The 13,687-nt window shown below is 30.1% G+C and overlaps 2 protein-coding genes across 2 annotated transcripts in view; one reads left to right on the top strand and one right to left on the bottom strand.

Annotated features, from left to right (window-relative positions):
* The window catches only part of LOC113514504 (uncharacterized), a 408,650-nt gene that overhangs the window by 341,837 nt on the left and 53,126 nt on the right, over positions 1-13,687 (top strand). The window lies entirely within an intron of this gene.
* Positions 1-13,687, bottom strand: part of LOC113514509 (uncharacterized) — a 37,522-nt gene that overhangs the window by 23,314 nt on the left and 521 nt on the right. The window lies entirely within an intron of this gene.

Here is a 13,687-nt window from a genome sequence, read left to right as displayed (position 1 = left end):
CTGATGAATTATCATAATAGGCTAACTGGTCTGTTTTTGTTCTCATCGATCACCCTTCACTGGTGCTCTACCAGTGTATCCCGTTAGCGCAGGCGGAGTTGCCATTTCATTCTCAACCATAAAAAAAAATAGCTCGATCGATTTGATTACTACTTATATTGTGACATACCTTCCATATTTTCTTGTGACATATTAAACGGGGATACTTATTACTAAATTACCGAAGAAAAGATGCCGTATGGTCCTGAAATAACATTCTAGTCCGGGACCATAAGGCACCTTTTCTTTATTTCTGTCCCGTGAGTGTTGTAAAAGGCGACTAGGGGAACTAAGGGGTCGAAGAATAGGCAACCGGGTCCTTCTTAAATATTACTAAAAGCCTAACTGTGTTTGCGAATCTGCTGGCCAAGAATGGGAAGTATTAGCATAATAGTCTTATGGGGAAGTCTATGTTCAGCAACAGACACCTAACAGTTCATATGAATATTATATAAAGAACTTAACTATAAAATTTAAAAAATCTAGATTCAACGGTTTCAGTTGTGCATTGACATATGGGTCAGTCAGCTATTTCATACAGCTTCCTCTTTTACATATATAAATAATAACACAACATAAATGGTATGAAGTGGTCAAATAACGTGTAAATAAATATAAACACCTATTGTTTCGTGTCTTGTACGATATTGCCATAAATTTTATATTGGCCAATAAAATAACCTTTCTCTCTGCAGAGCAAATATTATGCTAGTACAATAATATTGGTCTATAAATACACTTCTTTTATTTAAACATGTCTTATGTTGTTTTGTTTGTATCATACAAATTTAAATGAAATTTGACACAATTAAATCACAGGAATGTTATTCAATATGGTATCTTGTTTACGGTAGAATTTTCTGGAAAATTGTTTGGCGAAAGAGAAGTCTAAATTATAAGTATAAAAATACGTGTCATATTTTTGGAAACATAATAAATAGTCTTGACATAATATAGGCCACCTCTTCCTTTTGCGTGGGTGTTGTAAGAGTAGAGATGGGCATACCTCCTAAAGTAGTAATAAAAATAATTTATTTATTTGCTTAAAAATACGGTATACATATAAAACATCACTAAAAGCCTAACTGCTAAAATCTTAAGCGCATTCAGAACTATTTTTTATATTAGAGAATGCATCTACATCTACACTGTATACCATATTACTAAGTCTATACATCGGAGATATATATATATATATATATATATATATATATATATATATATATATATATATATATATATATATATATATATATATATATATATATACACAATTACTATTGCTACTGCACCAAATTAGATGGGGGTTTCACCTTTGTATTGCTGAGGGTTTATTTTAAAATTTGGTATATATTTCATATTAATATGCTATTATAAGTAACTTTAGGTATATATTAGTTTTCCTACGTCTGAAATCCACGCGTATGGATTTAGTGGGCAAATTGCCAGTTAACTTATAAAAAAATTATAATGTTTTGTATTATTTTTTATTTCCTAACTGACAGAGAAAATGTGAGAGCATTCCCTTGTACCTTGCTGCCGGCGCCTATGATTATAATTCCTAATGGGAGAGTTAAAGGCATTTGTCGACTGTTGCCATTGTTATGAACATAATATATGCCTACATTTAGACTACTCATAGGATTCTAAAGTAGCTGAGAGTACTATTACTTAGAGTAACTTGTATTGTCTTTTATATTGACTTAAGTACAAAATTTTAAAACCAGTCAATCATAAATTCGACACCTTTGCGTTTTTATAAGTCGTATCCCTGACTACACCACGATGATCTCAATCGATACTCACAATTATAGCGATTAATTCAAAATATTCTTATAAAATAAGCAATTTATTATTTACACTTAATTATATCGTATTATCGATTACACAATCGATACTTAGATTATTTGGGACTCCAATCGACGTATCAATTAATATTCAATAAACGATTTCTATGCGTCACTACTTCTAGACTTGTATCTCAGCATCATCATGACCTGCCTGTATCTCCGACATAAATACTCATTAATCTAATCCAGATGAATCAGATAACGGACATACATTATTGAACCAGATCTAAACAACACAAGTGTCGCTATAACTAGTTGCATTTCTTCTACAAACATCAGACAAATATCGAGTTTATAACTGTACTTAAATAATGAATGTTTTGCATTGGATACCTTATATATAGCTACAAATAAATGATTGATTATTCTATTGTAATCCTAATCAAACTATCGATTTACAATCAATAAACGATTATTAAGCGATACTACATCAAACAGTTATCAACATTAATCAAATCCGGATGAATCAGATCACCGTCATACATTATTCAACTGGTTGTCTATAGTATTAGCGTTATTATACAAACTTATATATCCTTTATCAATATTCAGTAAATATCTAATTTATAACTGTATTTATATTTATGCAAATAAATAATTGTATGATAGATTGTGATTCTAATCGAACTATTGATTCATAATCGTTAAATTTTTAGCAACACTACTTCCAGACTCGCGTGTCGCAACATTACCGTGACCCGCCCACTGCGTCTCCGACAATAATCCACATTAATCCAATCCAGATGAATCAGATCAAGGCCATACATTATTCAGCCGGTTTTCTACAACATTAGTGTCGCTATACGTCGAGTTCCTACACGCAATAACCGCAAGTAGTCCAGAAAAATTAGATATTGTGACGGCAAACACATTAATGATACATTGTATGTATTTGTTAATTAAACGACTTCCGAAAGGAAGAGATTCTCAAAACGTCAGTTTTTATGTTTATATAACACACTAGCTATCAAACCTGGTTTTGGACGGATTGACAAAATTTTTAAAAATAATATGTAGCCTATTTTACTTAATGTAGTTTTTTATAGGTGAAAGAATTTTTAAAATCGGTTAAGTAGTTTTTAAATGGATCAACTATTACAAACAAACAATCAAATCTTTCCTCCATATAATATTTGTAAAACATATGGATATGGAATTATATAATAAAAAAAATCAGCTCAAGCAATTTTGAAAATTATTTTTGTAATCAATAAAGTTTACTCCTACGTTTACTCATAGAAGACACAAAGAATCGAAATTGCAACCATTAGAAGTGAGCCACCACCAAGATTATCAAGATATTATTAAAATGAAACGTATAGAAAAATTAAAAGTATCTTACAAATATGGAAACTACCAGCACTCACAGTATTTTATGTAATAATATAATGAATGTAGAACTAAATAAGTAAAAAATGAATGTCATCATCATCCCGCTTTTATCCCAATTATTTGGGGTCGATTTGTTTTGGATATCGCTACTATCAATCAAATATGTATATTTATTTCGATCGGGTTCTTCATTTTCATATTATATATTAGATAAACAATATTTAATATATCCGTCATTGTACTGATGTATAGATATTGTTATTTTTTTTTGTGCAACTTAGAATGGCAAACAAGCTAACGGCCCATCTAATGGAAAGTGGTAACCGTCGCTTATAGACATGAGCAGTACCATGGACATAACAGAGTATATACTGTTTCGTCCATGATACCCCCATGCATTGCTATTCCTGAGGACTCAGGTGTTATTCCTTTATACCCTGTAAATTTACTGCCATATCCCTTCAAATGCAAACACAACTGCTTCACGGTTGAAACACAAATGGGACCCAAGCAAACGACTTTTGTACAAAGTTTAGGGAAATTATCAGATTAAAATTTATCAGAGGGCTGATATACATATATTATATATATACATATCTGCTAATATACAATATGTATATATTGCTATATATTTCCCAATTCTAGGGTCGGAATATATACGAGTATTAATATTATCTTTATCGTTCATAATGGGTGTATACAAGGTCTTGCAATTCAGGTATTTCATCCATAATATACCTATTTCAGACGTATAATATTTAGCAATTAGATATATTACATACATGGTTCTTAAGCGAAAACAATACTACACCAAAAACTTAAACAACAATCCAATAAGTCACAATCACAATACGAGAGAGAAAACACAGTAGTATGAAGACGAAAATAATTTAGTCCGTTAATTAATTATATATATTATACTTGTATATGTGTGGAAAATAATAACAAACAATCATACGAACATCATCTCTTATGAGAAAGTTATTCATTACGAGTAACATTGTAAAAACAATTGTTTATACCCGTATAATTCCTTCCCGAGGTAGCTTTTATTAAGTTGTTTGTTTTCGCTCTTCAGGCAATTTGTTAAATATTTTGTTATAATGTTATAACGTTAATTGCTATAGGACAACAATTTGAGCTAGATAATATGATGTTTTTAATAAGTAATACGCTAATTGGACGTCTTCTTGTGTAATTAGATCTAAATATTATTAGTTTTTTTTTTTTTTTTAAAGAGATCAGAGAAATATTTAATAAATAGACAACCTTCATAAATATACATCGATGGCAAAGTCAATAAGTATAATTCTCTAAGTAGATGTTTACAGCTCTAAAAATTATTAGGAACATATCATATATAGTAGGTTCACAATTTTTTTTTTGTGAAATGACGGCTCTATTTATCTAAATAGAATTTTGTCAAAGACTCAAACCGTATCTCAGTTTTAAAACAAAATAGCCATGATAAAATGAAATAACAACTATTTTGAATCTACTTTTACAATCTCCATATTGCATATGAGAAACTATATATTATTTTTTATTTATGTTACATAAGGATTTGGCTTTTGGATTTACAACTGGCCGTTTGTCTGACGTGAAATCTCCTTGGGACAGCATATCACCCACGGTATGAAGAAAAGCATTGAAGAAAAACTTAGAACTTAATAGAGGAAGTTGACGAAAAAGTAATTTTGGATATATATCCAACACTACTTTTTCATCAACTTCCTTTTCCTGCAGTAGTCACTTTTCTCTTTTTCACATATGGCAGAAAAGCGGTTACTGCAGTTGTGAAGGGGATACTCGTCGGAAACTGAAGTAGTTTTGGAGGCCGGGGTCACAAACCCGTACGCCCTTACTTTAGAAACGCACAAATTATTATACGAGGACATCTCTGGCAGTAACTAAATAAACTATATTAATTAAAATCGGTTTAAAAAGCATAACATAACAGTTCTTAATATACACGCAAAACATTCAGCCCAATTCAGAAACTTATTCTGTTCAAAGTCACTTCAAAAGCCTTCTAAACTTCAAAAGATAAGATTTTAATAATCATGTATTTGTATATAAAATATTGTCTGGGAAAATCCTTTATTCTACAACGCACTCTACTATAAACATTTTCAATTAAAATTAATTAATTAATTAAATTCTTATTTAGATAGGTATATTAAATTTATTATTTTACAGACAATGGAGACAAAATAATTTTATTAAAAATCGCTGTGAACGAAATATTCAATAAATTTAAACAGAGATTACTTTAAACTAGTTTTTTGGGTTCCGTATCTCCAAGGAGAAAAACGGAACCCTTATAGGATCACTTCGTTGTCAGTCCATCCATCCATTCTTCTGTCTGTCAAGACCGTTTTTCTTAGGAATGCATGAAGATATTAAGTTGAAATTAATATCAAATACTTCAAATCTGCAATCTCTTAAAACATTGAAGAAATCAAACTTCTACATCAACGCAACCAAGAGATATGACCGTTTGTTCTATTTATATCGCATATTTTGACATTCGCAAAGGGAATCAAACCCTATAGGGTACTTCATGAAATTTAGTGAAATTGATCTTACAGGAAAAAAATCTTAAACTGTTAATTTGTAATTCTGTCACAAAAAAAGTCTTTTTAAACTTGATGATCTTGTACGGAACCCTTGTTGCACGAGTTAGGTTCGCATTTGACCGGCTTTTTACCTATGACTTCGAACGTGTAACCTATTATGTTGATAATACGTGAATAACAAATTTGATGATGATTGGTTGAGCAGTTAAGGTGGAAAAGGGATGAAACAATATCATTTCCACATTTACAATATTAATAAAAACTAAATCCTTTGTAGTCTGTAAAATATTTTACATTCAGTATTAAACCCATCATGATTTAAAAAATAAGCAATTAAGAATCTTTATTATATTTGAAATTATTACGTTTCAACTCTATTTGTATGTCTTTTTTTCTGGCATAGAACAAGCTCTTTTTTTTATATATATATTGACATTATAAATAATTTAATTAATATATAAGATGATAATTAATATGTTCTAATGGTGACCATGAGTTAGTTTGTGACTGTTGATTGACATGCTAAAAAATAAAATATTATTTTCAATTTTATTGACGATTTTAATGTATGACTGTAAAATAATTAATGTTATGTAATTAATCGTATTGTATGCCCGATGTATGGGTAGGCTGTTTTCCTTTAAGACGTTAATAACATCTTACGAAAAATTCTAATGTACAGCTCACAATAAATATTTATTCTATTCTATTCTATTCTATTCTATTCGCCCTACCATTCTCATACGTGTCATAAGAGGCGACTTAAGAGGTACTTAACGTATGGACCCCAGCATCTCTATTAAAACATAACCCAAAGTCTAACTACAATGCCACCCGCTTGCCAATCGTGGCAATTACTAGCTAAATCACTCTTTCTTACTCGGCTGTTATGATGATGATGAAATTTATTTTGATATATTTTTTTAATAGTTACACTCTATTCACTCATTTTCACAATTACTTTACAGTCTACAGTACACCCTCGTGATAATCGCGTTTTAATTTAAACTGAATTAATTCAATTTTGTGATGTTTGATTTTTTGCAGATCAAATAATTGCTTGTTGATACAAGAGTATTTGCAAAACGTCTCGTCGTAAATCCACAAGTATTCAGTGCGTTCGCGAATGAAATCGCAATTTCGCTGTAAAATATACTTGTCAATCTTAAATTGTGAATGTGTAGATATTGCATATGCAAACTTTTTTGTATATACGCAGAAATTTTCAACTGTTTCTTAAAAACAGCGATCTCAATTATCTTAACAATACGTAGAAATAAAGAATTGCTGTTCCGAATATTGTTTAGAAAAAGGTATTTTACGGGAATGGACATTAAATATTATAATAAAATAAAATAATCATTTGAATGACAAAAGTGTATGGTGTTAGGCTTTTAGTATCCATGTAATTTTAGCTATAATACATTTTTTTTATACCACTGAGGTGGCAAACAAGCATACGGCCCACCTGATGGTAGGCGGTTACCGTAGTCTATGAACGCCTGCAATACCAGAGATATTACGCGTTGCCGACCCTGAAAAAACCCTATTTACCCCCCTTTTGAAGAACCCCATGCTGTAGTCTCTTGGGAAATATATTTAAATAAATACACATAATGTTAACAGACATTTAAAGTAAGTATTGAGTTTCTTGCGGTCTCTTCTCAAGAGATAACAACTTCCCGAACTTTGCAGTAAATTTATAAAAAAATGACGATTTAAAAGTAATTGTAAATGTTTCTATTTGAATAAAGATAATCGGAATTCGCAGTAGTATTTAGCAGAGAGAGATTTTATACAATAATTGTCTGCTTGGGTACATTTGTCCTATTCGTGTTTTGCTGTGAAGCAGTTGTGTTCCCATGACTTTGTTTCAGTTTAAAGGGTAGGGTATAGCAATGACATTACAGCATACAGAAGCATAACACCGATGATGAACTTAATTTTCAGGAATGGCAACGCATAATAGGTACCATTGATTATACAGTATACTCTGTCATGTCTATGGTACAGTTCAAGTTTATAAGGACGATACCATTTTCCATCAGATAAGCCGTATGTCTGATTGCCACCTCAGTGGTATAAAAAAAAACGGGCCGTCAGTTTGCTTGCCATTCTAAGTTGCATAATAAAATAGTATCATTATTTATTTTATAATAAAAACGTTAATAAATGTATAATAATTATGGCTATTATAATAACCGTTTTATTTTATTTAAGCAAGGAAAAGGATTAACAAAACGATTTTTCTATTTTTTTCTAATATTACAATTTATAAGAAATATTGTCAGAAAATTTGAAATGTTTAGGAGCAAAACTTTTCGAGTTATACACAATTGAGTTCCCAGACACTCAGTCGCGAAGACCAAAACTGCATATCGGAAATAGACCGCAAAACCCAAAATCGCCAAGATCGCAAAATTACTTCATAAGAGAATTCGTACTAGCATTGAGCAAAAGGCGAGTTACTTTATGGAGTCAAAACGCCGATTCTATGTAATTTAAAAAATAAAATTCTCTATTTTATTCATTTTAATCGCGTTTTACATTGAAACTTTTTTTAAGAAGGTAGTCGAAATTTCACAAAAAAAAAAATTTATACAACTTAGAATGGCAAATAAGCTGACGGCTCACCTGATGGAAAGTGGTAACCGTCGCCTATAGACATGAGCAGTATCATGGACATAACAGAGTATACTGTTTCGCCCATGATACCCCCCATGCGTTACCATTCCTGAGGACTCAGATGTTATTCCTCTGTACCCTGTAAATTCACGCCATATCCCACCCTTCAAACTGAAACACAGCCATGCAAACACAACTGCTTTACGGTTGAAACACGAATGGGACAGAGGTACCCAAGCAAACGACTTTTGTACAAAGTATGGCAAAAAATTAAAAGGTAGTACAAGAAGATACTAATATAAGCACGTGCAAATATATATACATATATATAAATACTAAGCTTATAACTAAGTACTCATAAGACAAGATAATGTGGTACGAATATATCCATTTAAACAATAAGGTCTCGAGTATTTGAAGCATTAATAATGCACTTGTACTACATATACCTATTGTAGATAATTATATTCTCTCTGATGATGAGACAATTACATTGTTGATATTTCTTGTTAGAAGTAACGAACCGATAGATGGCGTATAACTGTAGGTATAGGCTAGGGTTCAATTTAAATCCTCTTACTGTCATAGGCAACAAAAACCATTTTGTCTATGTATTAACAATGTACAAAGTATATGAATATATTGCCAACAATAGTTTTATTTCTTTGCTTCTTCAAATTTATTTAAAAAAAGTTGTGAATTATTTGTCTATACTAATTTGAAAAAGAGAAAAAGTTTGATCGTTTGTTTTTACAAATACATTCGCCTATAGAAAGTAAAATTAGCAGCCAGTAATATAGACCATATATTATTTTTGAAAATTCTATTTCTCTATCCAAAACCGACTGAATTTCTAGTCAATAGTCTAATTCGGTAACATAAAAGTAGATTTTAGTCTATAAAAAACTTTTTATATTTTACAAATCAAACTGTCGATATCAATTTTATATCGCGTAGTAATGTAGTGAGATTAGAAAAAATAACCATTTTTATAAATAAATAAATAAATATACTGATAAATTACGAATTAAATTATTAATATAACAAATCTTCATTAGATAATAATTTTAAGATGTTTAACAGATTTGGTAAGTTTAAAAATTTGAATTTCGAACTCGCACCCTATCTCGAACTCGTATCTACAAAGAAATTTAACTCTGCAAGCGAGACTTTGCAAAAATAAATGAGTATAGAACCAACACCAAAATGAACTCTATTGATTACTGAAGATATTATAAAAATAAATTTAAATTATGACCGAATTTTGTTATTTTGTTACTTCACAATTCGTTAATATTTAATTAATTCGTTTGTCAATTAATTATTTATTTATTTGTTCAATAATTCTACTCAATTCGTTTAAAAAAAATTAAATGTAATTCAGCTTGCGTAAAGCTGAATGCAATTTGACTTTTCGAAAACGATTTAAAAGACTAAGACATTGTCCGTGAACTGCAGTCACAGTCATAAATTAAAAAATAATTTCTAAATTATTTTAATTGGCATATATAACGTTAAAATACATAACAGCATGTTCAAGAACTATGATTTCCCGGAACGAAAGCCGGAACACGATTGCACGGCATGTCGTGTTAATTATCGACGGTAATGCCATTGCCACGGAAATTATAAGCTGTTATGCACTTCAATAAATCTATTTCTGATTAGAACTAAGCACTAAAATATTTAATCTACGAATACAAGTAATGTTAATAGATATATTACCATATATGTAAAGAAAAATCAATTACTGAGTAGGTAAATTACTCCAGAATGGTTGCTAAATAGATATTTGGCTTAAATTGCATAGATAGAGCATCTAGCCTCAAAAGCGAGTCAACTTTTTTACAAATAGCTGACTCATTTTTTTATTAATGTTCTATATACTTACGCACACAATGTATCTTGATGTATCTATATTTAATTATTTAATGAATAAAATGAGTTTTTGTTCATTAATAAGGGGAAGAATTTATAAGACAAAATAAATATAGAAGTTCTTAACTTAAGGAATCATTCATAACTATTTATAACGCAAAATTCTATGAAAAAATCGATCCGCTTTTCTCGAAGCATTTGTATGGAAATAGTCTATCTATATAAATTAAGGTGATTGGTTAATTACTTTTTTATTTGTTGTATTTGTATTTATCAAAACAAGGTTTGATGTAGTGGGTGGTGGCTAAAATATTTGCCATAAAATACCATAAATGTTTTGTTCCAATAACAAAAACAGATTTCAATTATTTCGATTTATAAACTAAATTAGTAAATTGATTTTAATAAAATTTTTACGGAACTAACCTGAACGTACATTTGTTTACATAAAAAAAAAACTAAATTGGTCTATAAATAACGGAGGTAACAAATATAAAAAAAATATATTGAATTAGAGAACATTTTTTATTTTTTTTAATCAGTTAAAATATACAGAATAATATTGAAATCATTAACATGCTTCTATGGGAGTAATCCACTTTTGAAACTGATAATTTTTCTCAAAGAGAAATAGGTTATTCATTTTGCGTGAGCATATTCAACGTAGCAGAGTTTAACTTATCACCTCTTCTCGTATTTGTCAATCGACTTCAAAAAGAAGATTCTCGATTCGTTTGCATTTTTTTTTAATTTTTATTAACTCATGGTTATGAGTTAATAAAAATTAAAAATTTTCCAAATTGACTTACTACTAACGGAGTTTCGTTAGTAGTAAGTCAATTTGGAAAATTAATTTCCAACTAATCTATAAATTGGTCTCACAGAAATTTTATGAAAATCAGTTAACTACTTTTATTTTTAAAGCAATTGGTTTTGCTACAATTTAAGTCCATTTTTTTTTTGTGAAAAACAATCTTATATTTTTGGTTTATTATTATTTGCGAATAAACTTACTATAACATGAATGACTAGTAACACACAATGTTTTCTATTATCATTGAAGATATCAATATATCTTCTTTAGTTTCTTGTACTCGGCATTTTATGGAAATTATTTAAATTAAATTAAATATTATTAGTTATTATTATCTATATAAAGATCGCCAAAACCTGACAAAACTCCCCTTATATGGAAGGCTTATAATTAGTAGTGAACAGTTAATGGCTGAAATAATAAATTATCCATATAATAATTATATCAACTTGCTTTATCTTGTTTATTAGGGTTGACGAAGTATGTTTTCCTTTCACTGATCCATATTAACCTTCTTTTAATATATTCTATCCTTCCTTTACATCCATCAATTGCTTATTTAATACCTTTTTTAAAACATAGTTTACATATACATACATTACTCCTTATGGCTATCCATGACCTAAATGATCGATTCTATCGCTACTTTTTAATAATTTTATCTAAAGAAAAATAAAAGTAAACAGGTAATGATAATAAAAAAGTAATATATATATACATATATATTCATATATACAAAATTTATTTTTTCTGCGATTAGATTATTTTTATTGCTTTTCAAATATCTAGTTTAGATAAGATCCCTTATACTGCTTAAGTAATAAAAGAATTCCTTTTCCTTTCACGTGGGTTTCAGAACAGTAGATTAAGAGAAATTAATGGTCGAGGAATGGACAGCAGCGTCCCTCATAAAAAATCATCAAAACCTAACTGCCGATTCCACGTAGTAGTTAATGCCAGTAGTTTTTTTTAATGGGTGAAAATAGCATGGTAACCCCGCATGCGTTATTGGTATACGCTGGCGGGGCATGAGTAAGGATGATAGGTGAGAATGAAAAGGTAGCCCATCGTAACAAATTCAAGGATATATTTGTCACGATAGTTTCCAAGGGCAAGCGAGTGGAGGTCAACCTAATAGGATATATTGATAGCAATGGGGACTAATCTCTTGATTATTAACAATCCCTTCCCACAGTCCCAGTAGTTGCCACGTTTAGTAGGTATTCATCTGCTAATAGTATTACTGGCAAAACCCCTCCTCAAGAAGGAGGCCAGTGGAGATTCAGCAGTAGACTGTTAACGGTTATATATAATAACAGAATAGAACGAAGTAGCTAACAATAATTAGTTTATTTTTTTGCGGAAAAAATAAAATTTTCTGCTCACTTGAAGGTACTCTGGAATCTAATTTATTTATTTTATGATTATCATAATAAACCTTTTTCTCTGCGGGTATTTCACTGTAATGAAAAGTAATGCTGATGTTTTTAAGATAATATCTTTTGTTCTTAATAATTCGGGCACATTTTACACAAGAAGCTTTCAAATTTGTAATATACAATTTTAACGTTGTTTACTCCCAATACTTTATGAGTACTTGAGAAATGGATTAAAACAGGTGTAGGTTAAAAGTTATAACTAGGTTACATGTAATATGAGTACATTACATTATAAGGATTTTTTTTTATACAACTCAAAATGGTAAATAAGCTGACAGCTCACCTGATGGAAAGTGGTAACTGTCGCCTATAGACATGAGCAGTACCATGGACATAACAGAGTATACTGTTTCACCTATGATACCCCCCATGTGTTGCCATTCCTGAGGACTCAGGTGTTATTCTTCTGTACCGTGTAAATTTACGCCATATCCCACCCTTAAAACCGAAACACAGCCATGCAAACACAACTGCTTCACGGTTGAAACACGAATGGGACAGAGGTACCCAAGCAATCGACTTTTGTACAATGTCTCCCTCTGGAAAAATGTCGAATGTCTTTTGAAAATTGACCCCATAAGAATCGAATAGGGTAAAAAGCATCGATTTGATGTTTCACCTTATAAACAATACTCGAGTAGGATTACTCTGTATAAAGTAATAAATTTCAAATGTGGCAAAATCAGTAATTTTGATTTAAGATCTTTAGTAATTTATTAATGAACCGATTTTGATAAAATTTCTACAGAACTAATTTAAAAGTATTTTCTTTTAGATAAAGAAAGAGTTTTCCCAATCGATTAATAACTGACGAAGTTATGGGGTAACAAAAAGGATTAAATAGTTCACTATTATTCCTGTCTTGTATTTTCCAGCAAAATTTCTCTAGACATTATTACGTTTAATTTGACAACTTTGTTCATAACCGATGGTACTAATAAATTGTACCTTATTGTATGGGTTCCTTAGATTTAATAAGCCATTATTATTCTAATTGGAAGACGATTCTTCATCAGGCAGTAATTGTCCTTAACTCGAGATTTTATTATGAATAGTTACAGCCATTTCAAGTTCTTAAGGATTCTTAATTACTAATATATTAAAAACTCATTTCACGTTCTTTTATTTGAA

The sequence above is a fragment of the Galleria mellonella genome, unplaced genomic scaffold (genome assembly GCF_026898425.1).
Source record: "Galleria mellonella isolate WM207_F2 unplaced genomic scaffold, CSIRO_AGI_GalMel_v1 utg35, whole genome shotgun sequence".
Lineage (NCBI taxonomy): Eukaryota > Metazoa > Arthropoda > Insecta > Lepidoptera > Pyralidae > Galleria > Galleria mellonella.
This window is presented reverse-complemented; position numbering and strand designations above follow the sequence as displayed.